Genomic DNA, 11,384 nt, shown 5'->3' on the forward strand with positions numbered 1-11,384 from the left:
ATCCCAAACCAAGTCCATCTCCACACTGTGTCACTCTCGTCATCTGACCCCCCTACTTCAAAATGAGGCTCTGGATCTTCCTGCAGTTTTTGGTTACTACAGGTCTGTAACCTGCATATGTTTGTGCATGTCAGACCATTTGACAGGCATGTGCAGCTCGGCATTGGGCATGAATGAACACACTTGAATGCCAATAGTTCCAAGACCACATCTGGTGCAGGCGGGGAGTGCATTCAATCTATGACCAGCTTGCCATCATCATCAGTCCATCCATGTCCAGTAGGGCTCGGCACCACTGGGTCAGCCTGCAGACAGCATTTCCAGATAGCTGCTTGGTAGCTTGCTCGTTAAGCATGCATATAGAGGCAGTCTCTACAGGGTGGCAACTGGTGGGACTCAACTTTTCCCCTTTTGGTGGTGAAAAGTTGATAGCGCAGTTGGTTGACCTCACCAGTGTTGCTTGTAGCAGCATACATGCGGCAGGTGACCAATTCGATTTTTTCAAACAGATCATCATTAATGTCCCATTAATGATGATTGCCCCAGTCGACCTAAAGTCTCTTGGCAGATAGTGTCCTTTGTTGCCATCTTCAGGGCATTCAGCTTCCCTCGACCAGCAAATGCACTGACAGTATCACTGTTTTTGAGCCTGTGTTTGCTGCATCCAGTGCATGATGTAGTAGGCGAGTGTCAGCCTCTTCTTGTGTTGGGTACAGCTCTGATACTTCCTCACACTCATCATGTAGCAGGTTTCCTCACATGTCATGTACAACACCTTGTCATGCAGCATTTCTCTATATCATGGGCGTCTCCACTCTTCTACCAGAAACTTGATGAGACTGGTCTTGTTTGAGGGACTGCAAAGGAATGTTCTCCACTGCTGTATGTGATGTCCACTTGTGAGGTTAGGTTCTTGTACTGGTGAGTGATATCTCTATCCCGGTTTAGTCGTTCAGTGTTTTTGATCGAAATCAAAAAACACATCAATCCTTTCACTCTCTGCTCCCTCATGAAGAACATAGGTGAAGGTTGACTTTGCAATCTGTGCAAAGGTCTTGTTGTTGCCATTGAGTTTTTGGACCAGGCTCATCCCATCAATGATGGTTGTAGATGGTGTTGGGATCTGTTCAGCAGGAGACACATTCTTTTCCAGCTCTCTGGCAAGTGCAGCCTTGTTTGTTTTTCGCAGAGATCCATCAGCATTTGCCAGTGGCCATGGCAGAGGACCCAGTGGGTGGGCAAGGGCATCTTTCATGTTCACCTTCCTGTGTTCAGCCACCAGGATCATGTGGCTGAAAAGGTTTCTATCTGCCTCAAGAACCACATCTTTTCCTTTCACAACATGAGATGTCTTTTTGCTGACCTTGGAGAATGTTTTCAGACTTTGCTTGGTCATCCTGTCATAGAATTTTGAAGAGGAGGTCTTATCTTACCTGGTTTGCTTAAAAACCTGGTAGGCCTCCTCCCCGATCTCATGAGCTCTCAAGAGATCCCTGGTTACATCAGGTGGAGCCAAGAAGCCAGTGGACAGGCTAACCAGATCAGACTCATCAGGGGACAAAGGATTGAGCCAGTTGTTCTCCATAACATCAATGAGAGACTGGACATCTGCCTCATCTTTTTGAATCCTTGGACCTTGTAGATCTGGATGGGATAGTTTGGACATGCTTTGGCCTGTCAGGTCTCTCAGCTGTCTGAGGTACATGCTTCTGTACTCAGCTGTTAAATAATATTTACTCAGAGCTCCTGGCTTCAAGCTGAACCCCTTTGTCCCTCCAGCGGTCTGGGTGTCTTTGTTCACCATTTCTTCTATGGCTTGGTCAACAGGGATTCGACCAAAAGGATTTGTGGAGGTCAGTTGAACTGAGAAGCCCCCATTCATGAACTCCATGTATACATCTGGGTGTGTGGTGGGAAGCTGACACATCTGGGTGTAGTAATATGGAAGGTACCGTGCATAATTCATTCTATCATATGCAAAACACCAGGGGATCATTGCACGAATACTTCCCAGGTGAAGCATCCAGTCTCCCTCTCTAGACACTCGGATGAGCCCCAACAAGATTTCAACGATGTCCAAATAGGACATCCAGAAGGATGAGAGGCTGCCATTTCCATCTCTGAGGAACTTGCGGTACACTTCAAACAGTTCCATGATGCGTGTGCAAGAGCTGCTGTCGAGAACCTCCTTCAAAGTGTCTTGAGAGACGTTATTCCCAAGACAGTCATTTGTTTTCAGCGTCTATTCCAGGTGAACCAGGTCATTCATGTCAGTTGCCTCCAACCAAGACAGGAACCCATTCCATGTCAGTCGCATGAGAGCCTCATACAGGAGCTTGTGTAGTTGGACACCCCTGCTGTATTTACGGCCATCCATAACACCGGAAACTGAGCCTTCTGCAACCACACCAGACTCAACACTGAGGTCTCGGACTCCAGCATCTTGGAAACATTTTCCAATATTGCCATCAGTGTGCAGATGGTGTGGAATACCCCAAGCCTTGATGTTCTGAAACTTGTTGTGATGTTTCCATGTGATCTCAGCAGCCTTCACATACAGGGCTTGGTCACATACACAGACAATCTCTTTTAGGCTTAAATCTTGCATGATGCTCAGTGACTGGTTGAGCACTTCATTGACCGTAGAAATTTGTGTTGCTGGAACATTGATGGTAGGCAGGTAGCCTACATTGTCAGGGATGACAATTATGTCACCTCGAGTCAGGATATTGAAGCCAGTCCAACTGCTGACTGACTGGTGTTCTTGTTTCTGGCAAGATGAGTATTGGCAGCAGTATCAACATGTGTACTTTTGCTTTGTGGCGGCCCCACTCATTGTCCAGCATTGTAAGTTGGCAGCATTGGCAGGGGTGCATCAATTCTTCGTTTCTTTGTTTTGGCAACACTGGCCATGGGTTGGACAGGAACTTGGTTAACTCGCTTTGCTTGCACAGCAATCCCATTGACTCTATGAGATGTTCCCTCACCACTGACGGTTTCTTCCAGACAATCAATATTGTCCCAGGCTAAAGTTGTAAATATTCTTGGATGGATGTTACCTGGTAAGGCCATATCTCTCCCTGATGACGAGAGCTTCTGAAAACACAAGGCAGTGTAAATCTCTGCCATCTGGGAATAGGATACACTGTGCCCAAGTCGGTTGAGGATGTTTATCAACTCCACACTGCCTGTTAATGACGTGACACTGAATGGCAGAACAATGTGCTTAGAAGGCTTGATTTTTCCAAATGTAACTGCATATACTATGTCTTGGCCAAATGATTGCAGAAGTCGCTTAACTCTCTGGGCTGCATGAACAGGATGATTAGAGCCTGGGAGTAGATAGCACAGGAACACAGCGAGCGATGCTGGAATGGTCGGACACTCTGTTTCTGGTTTGACCTCAGGCGGCCAGGCATTCAGTGGTTATATGCAAGGACAGTCAACACATGAATGCATGTCTTTTGGTTGTAAGACAAAAGAGAATTTATGCGAAAGTGACATGATGTGTGTGAAAGTGACAAGTAGCTTCATATGCTACAGTTGTTAGCTGCAATTGGCTGCACTCTTCCGTGCAGGGGGAGGGGCGCACACCAAAGGCGAGCCGCCCGGGGTGGTGAAAGTGGCAAAAAATAAGCATTATCTCTGTCCCCACCAACGACGCCGACACACTACTGACGCCGCTGAGCGCGCAAACACACACACACACACACACACACACACACACACACACACGGATGAGTTTCTCTCTCTTGTTCAATGAAGTTGGCGGTGAATGCGGTTCCGTTTTACATTATTGTCAGAACGTTAGATAAACATTGAAATTTATTAAAATCGAACCTTAATATTTAGAGCTTGGAGGCTATAAAAATAATAGTCATTAGAGTAACCGGCTGGACTTAATTTTGCAGTGGGCTATATGGCCGTCAGCTGCGCTTGTGGAAAGCCCTGTATCTATCCACCACACCTTAAAAGCTGGTCCGTGAAAATATTGACGGACATTAAACCGGTCCATGGTGCAAAAAAGGTTGGGGACCGCTGGTGTACATTACAAATATATTTAGGATATACTCTGATTCCTGAATGCAAAATTTTGCTGCATCAAACATCATAATTTTCTGGCTAAAATTATGCTAGGAAGGCTAACGTTAGTGTAAGTTTTCAGTTCTTGCTAGATAGCCACTAAAACAGTCTTACACACTCCACAGTACTACATCTGAAGCAAATTATATATACCGTATTTTCCGCACTATAAGGCGCACCGGACTATAAGGCACACCTTCAATGAATGGCCTATTTTAAAACTTTGTTCATATATAAGGCGCACCGCATTATAAGGCGCACTGTCAGATTTTGAGAAAATTGGAGGTTTTTAGGTGCGCCTTATAGTGCGGATAATACGGTAGTTTATCGGTTACGAGAGGAAGGGTAGCGGAGCGGTGTTATTTATCGCAGGAGAAAAAGCTCTTTGGCATCATTGCGGTGAAGAGATGAATGACTGTGGCCATCTCGCTTTGTTCCCTCGGAAACTCTGTTTAGTCTTCTTTACTTGGCGCAGGTCATCTTGTTACTTCCTCCACTTCCACACCATTAATTCGTTAATGTTAAATTCTCTTGCTGCTGCTCTATTCCCGTGTTCTACTGCATGACTGATCGCCCCAGAGTTTAAACTCTGCGTCGTAAGTGTGTCTCTTAATAGGAGCCATTTTGGGGTCTTTGAAACGGCACGCCTCACGCAGTCATATATCCCAGCATGCACCGCACGCTTCTTCTTCTATGGGGAAAAAATGAAGTCGGCAGCTGCTTACTGTAGTTGCGAGACCTGTTGTGGCTTATTGGTCCATATATAAGGCGCACCGGTGCGCCTTATAGTGCGGAAAATACGGTAATTGAAGTGAATGTATGTGTTGATAGAATAATCATAGAAGTAAAACAAACCTTGCTTTGTTTGTTTTTGATTGTGATCATTGATAGAACAGCAGTGGTGGAGTGATAATTACCTGGGCTCTGCTTCTTTCTGTTGTGGTGGACTGGGGTTACTTCTAACCGGAGCACAGTATAATTCCAAATTTGACCTTTGACCTTCAAGTGACCTTGAATTTGACCTTGTATCTCAAAAATAACCGTGGAAATGAACTTCCCGCCCTTGTAAACATACAAAAAGAGGTATTACATGACCATCTGCGTTGTCAAGATCAAAAGTTAAAAAATGGGTAAAGATGGACTCCGACGCCATCTTGAATTCTCACAATGAAATTATATGGGCATGTAATATATTTTCTGAAACCTTATAGTCAGGTGAATGTTGTGGTACTTGTGTTTTATGTTTCTGATGTTCCTATGTCCTACAGGAATAAAAGAAAGAACATAGTTTAGGCGTAAAATATGAAAAAATGTATGCTTTTGATGGTTTGATGAGCTGCAGTGACCTCCATATTTATCAGACAGGTTCACAACTGGGTTTAAATGGAAGCTTAGAAGGTCCCCTTTAAAATGATACCAAACACAATATTATTGAACATTGAGAAAAGTCCTAATCATGAGGGTAAAACAGATTATGCACATGCGTCTAACACACAGTTTTCCTTAGGGGGTGGTTAACTTCATGAGCTGATAACCAATATTTAGCTACTCACCTTGAAAGGCTATCATACAAAAAAATTATCTACAGACATATATCTATCCAAAAAATATAGGTAGCCTTCGTCCCTTTGACTAATACCGAATAGTGAAATTTTGGGCTCTGGCCCATGGACTAATTAGAGTAGCAAACATCTCCTAACAACAAAAACTGATAATGAATTTGGTGGAAATAATGGAACCAAAAACACAAAATGATGAAAAGGATAAAAGAATATCAACTTTGGAAGGGCGAGTGGCAGGACTTGGAACAGTATTCCAGGATAAATGACCGGCCTGGACACAAAGTCTCAGTCATATACCAGGGCAGTACCAGGAGATGGAGAGATCACTGAGCCTGACAGGGACTCCCTGGAGCAACAGGTGAACACATTCCTCAGCAGCAAGGGAATAAATGTGGACAACAGCGACATTGAGGCCTTTCATCCTCTCACCTGAAGAGACACAAATGCTAAATCTGCCATAATAATACGATCTTTGAGCAGAACGAAAATAATAGCACTGCTCAAACAGGGGAGGAAACTGAGAGGATCAAATGTTTATCTGACTATACATTTAACAAAGAAAAACACTGACATTGCAAAACAAGCATGCATTCTATGGAAACAAAACAAAATACAATCAACATGGATCTCAAACTGCAAAATATTCATTAAACTTAAGGGATCACCAGAGGAGGCCAAAGTACTGGTCATTAAAGACACTGCAGAGCTGGACAAGTAACAGCAACAAAAAAAGCAAACATCTATGATAAGCGCTGGCATAAACCATTCATCCCAAACTGGATACAAATTGCAACAACTGAATATGAGTCACTTGGACTAAAAACATTTGAATTATCTGAACATAGAGACTATGTCATTGCAAATGATATTGATCCTGAAAACAACTTTTTTTTTTAACAACACACAGACCCAGTATGAGTATTACACCAAAGAACAGTTTAGTAAAAAACTTGATGGAGTAAAAATGGATGGAGTAATATCAATCGTATATTTCAACAGTAGAAGTCATTGTTTAAAACAGCAAGTTAAACAGAGCAAGTTCACAGCGATAGCTATCTCTGAAACTAACCGAAGATCAAATTGCCATGATTGAAATAGAGGGATATGAGATGAAATATATGAACAGAAAACAAAAAAAGGTGGAGTAACAATATATATTGGTAAAACTTACAGAAATAAATGTCAGCATGGCAGAAACAATAAACAATGGAATGGAATGTATCACCATAGAAATAGAAATGGAGAAATCAGAAAACATACTGATAAACCATGTAAACAGAATGCCAGGATCATGTCTTGAAGTATTTAATGAGAATCTGTCAATTGTGTAGAAAAGTAATAATAAGAAATAGTTTTTTGGATGTTGTTTTTCTGAACTGTTGAAGCCACTTGAAGACAGTAACACGATGGAATTCATTGACTCAATGTACAGCATGGGCCTCTGTCCTTTAATAACACATTCAACCAGAATAACAACCCATAGTGCGACATTAATTGATAACATTTTCACCAATGGAATTGATAAGAAATTAACAAGTGGAATAATAATCAGTGACACAAGTGATCATTTGCCAGTGTTTTCATGATCCAGAACTCCACAGGAATAAAAAAGAAATTCCAAAATACAAGATAAAAAGACAAAGAACTGAAGAATCGATTCATTCTTTAAAATGTCAATTGACAAAACAAGACTGGAACAAAGTCTATGTGGATGATGTAATTAAAGCCTATCATGGATTCCTATCTATAATAGCAACTCGGCAAAAAGAACAACCTCTTTGGCCTGAGAGCACCCTGTACAGGGGGCTGATATCTGCTACAGATGGTCTAAACGCATTACAGCATGCACCATTATGAACATGTAATGCACCAAAATAATGGGGAGAAACCCATCTAAAAGCCTTTACCAGGCATTGCAACTTAACAAAACACAAATAAAAGCAAGCAATTGTTTGGGAATGTGACAAAAACACAAATATGGCAAACATTTCAGTAAGTGCTTTTGCTAACCTCACCACTTCAAGATAGCTGCACAGGTGTCGTAAAAAGCAGAGAGCCTGCTGATTACAACCATGTCTGTTTCTTCACTGTGAAACAAAACAGAACTAGAAGCTAAAGAGTCGGAAAAATAACATTTGCAAAATCATAAAGTATGTCTTACCTTTGCTGTTTTGTGATTAAAAGTTATATTCCAACTCCAAAAAACGCTGCTAATGAGTTCTCCTATAACTCTGCATTAGTTTGAAATGAATCATGGTGGTCCCATTTGTTTACATGAAGAGGAAGAGGCTTCTAGGTTGGAGTATAGTATATATATGGTTACTGACCATAGAAGAGAGTAGCAAATTAGGCCACGCTCCCATTTGGGTGAAAACAAACCACGGCGGTAAATACAAATCCCCCTGTAATCAGTGTTTATTTTGTGTTTCTAGCATTTGTTGGCCGGAAAGCAAGTGAAATGGTTAATGTTAGTCAGGCAGACACATATGTAATGTTGTTTCTAAGTGAACTTGAAGAAATATAGGGCGCATCTCCATATAGCCTACCAACTGAGAAATGGGTGAACAACCCCACTCAGTGACTGGACGTGTTATATCCGTACATTTGCTCTTACATAAATCACCCGGTAATGTGTGGCATCTGTCATCAATTCATAATCATTCCTTAATGTTAAATTAATGAATGATGACATAAATACTGCATGAAGCTCATCCAATGTCAACCCTTTCATTAAAACATTCATTTACAGTAACGTAACTCTGTGCTCTGTTGTTACCTACTGTCATTTCAGTTCACATTCAACATTCACTACTTTGACTTTTTAACATGAATTTTGAATTTTCAACATTATAACTAACAACTCTGACAACTAACATTAGCTAAGGTTAGCATCATCATGATTAAGTGTTTGCTGCACACGTACACACAGTGTGCACATCGACTAGCAGGGTCCCACGGCTTTCCATCTTTGTCCACCTGTTTTATGGCCTGAAGCCATACATTCATTCGGGTTATGTCCCTCTCCCTATCAGAGTTTTATCTTTTAAGTTGTTCGAAAAACAATACACAATGCTCTGACATCTTTTTTTTTTATTACCATTAGGGGGCGTAAGTGGCGTAAGTTTACTCTCTTCCATAGGCAATCTTTGTGTTTACTTGACTCTGGTTCGTCATTGATCGTCGCTACGGTAAATTCGATATGACGTTCGATTCCTTAGACCAGGGCTGTCAAACTCATTTTCACCAAGGGCCACATCAGCATAATGGCTGCCCTCAAAGGACAAGATGTAACTTATAAATGTAACTTAATGTAGCCAAATGTAATGTTAAACAAATTTAACTACTCCTCAATGTTAAATAACTCTGAATTTATTATTTATTGAAGTTACAAATATTACATATATATTTGCATAGAAAAACATATGTTTGCTTGTTGCTCTGTTACAACCTAAATCCTTTATATTTGTCAGGTTATGAAACCCACATAATTCCATCAATCAAGGATCAAGTTATGACATTAACTTCGTTCAAAACTTGTTTGTCGTAGTTGAGAGGGGCATAACTACTGTAAAGCCAACAATTGTGAGCTGCTAAGAAAATGTGTGACAGATGTAGCATTTTACAAAAACTAATAAAAAATGATGCATGCAGCCTTGCATGTGGTATACATCCAACTAATGAGATAGTTTGATTACAATACACATTTGTCTGCATAAACACATAAAACCTGCAAACACTAAATACATTGTTACACATATAAATAAGTATATGTATATGTAATAAACTCAAAATAAAGGTTGTCTCAGTTCACAACTTATTGGTCAAGTCTTTAGGTAAGTTTTTGATGAGGAGATGCTGCCTGTCCCTGAACACACCAAGTGGATCCCCTCTCCACCATCCATTGATCATGTTCTGAAAATAACAAACAAAACAAAATGCAAGCACAATCATTAAATTGCACACTGTTTAACTATTCTTCTTCTTGGTGGAATTACATTTTATTAATTTCTAATTAGGTTTTTAAAAATGCTTGCCTATATGTTTTCTGACCAGATATTTGACACTGTTTTCCGGTTGCGAGTGTGTCAATGTCTGGTTTTAGGTCTTGTGTTGAGGCAATCTGTAGAACAGCATGGAGGTTGTCATCAGTGATGCGAGATCTGTGCTTGATTTTCTTTAGATTCATTATTGAAAACATTTGTTCGCACAGGTAGGTGCTCCCAAACATGGACAGAACATGGGCAGCATGAAGTCGAAGCTGTGACATCAAACCAGGGAGCAGCAGACAGTAAAAGTCCTGGATTGCAGCACCCCTTGCTCTCAGGCCACTTGAAGCTCAGTTAACTCCAGCTGAAGGTGTTTTGGTGCGGTGCAGACTTCAGTGGTGAAAGGATTGGCAAAGATGGCAAAGCCAGAGTGCTGTGCTCTGAAGCCAGAGAAGCGCAGATCAAACTCATTCATTAACTGGCTCAGTTTGGTAGCCAACTGAGCACATGAAAAGGTACCGGGAAATGACGCTGAGATCCTCTGACAAACAGGAAAATGGGCAAGATTGTCCTGTTTCACTTGGCACATCCATAGGTCCAAGCCGTGTCAGACATCTGTGTGATGACTTGTTTGCATCCCTGCAGCTTCTGATTCAGTTGGGCGAGATGCTCAGTTATGTCACACAACACTGCAAAGACACACAGCCACTTTGGATCTGACAGTTCAGACAAGGATTTTCCTTTACTCTGCTTGAAAAGAGCAATGTGTTCCCTGAGCTCAAAAAATCTTTTGAGGACTTTGCTTCTACTCAGCCACCGTACTTCTGTGTAGTAAGGCACATCTCCGTGCTCCAAGTCCATCTCCTGCAAAAACAGCTGGAACTGACGATGATTCAGGCCATGCGCCCAAATGAAGTTTTCATGACTGTGGTCATTATGCCATCCATCCATTTTCCCTTCGGGGATGAATAAAGTAATCAATCAATCAATCAATCTATCTATCTATCAATCTATCTATCCATCCTCAGCACCTACCCACACAAAGCTTCTTGATGGATAATGCAATGATACGTTATCAGAGGCGTGTCACAGTTCATTTTTATAATTTTCCTCTTCATTAGTCCAACTAAGCCCACTTTTCCTCCACACATTGCAGGTGCACCGTTTGTAGTTAATCCTACCAAGTTTTCGGGCTTTTCAGGCCGTTGGTCAGCTGAGATCTCAACTCACTTGACACAGGGTAATGCATTTTTACTTACGACTTTTTTGACAACTTTGACTTCTCCATCGCCTGAAATATGTCTTGTCCCGTTGTGGTCCCATACATAGCAGCCACATCCAACAGCTCCTCACACTCTGTGACAGTGAGGTCCAACTTCACGCCTCTGATAAAAATAGACAACTGCGCTGTATCTGTGTTATCTGTGCTTTCTTGAAACAGCCTTCCATCTGCATTAACTTTTTTCTTCTTGGACATTTTGGGTTAATTATTTGTATTTCTCAATTTCACTTCTTCGCATAGATGTGGACACACTGCGGTCCAGTGGCGGGATGCCGTCACTTCGCAGGAAACATAATATGCATGCACTGTGGGGTTTTTGGTCAAAGCATGCTTTTGACCTATTTATTTTTAGATAATCAGACCTTAACGCGAAGCTCTCGCGGGCATTGAGTTTGACTGTGCCTTAGACTGTGGTCGAAAGACATGTCAGTCGTTAAAACTGACCAATCAGTTGTTGAGATATTCTCCTTT

The sequence above is a fragment of the Mugil cephalus genome, chromosome 1, assembly GCF_022458985.1.
Source record: "Mugil cephalus isolate CIBA_MC_2020 chromosome 1, CIBA_Mcephalus_1.1, whole genome shotgun sequence".
In the NCBI taxonomy this organism is placed as follows: domain Eukaryota; kingdom Metazoa; phylum Chordata; class Actinopteri; order Mugiliformes; family Mugilidae; genus Mugil; species Mugil cephalus.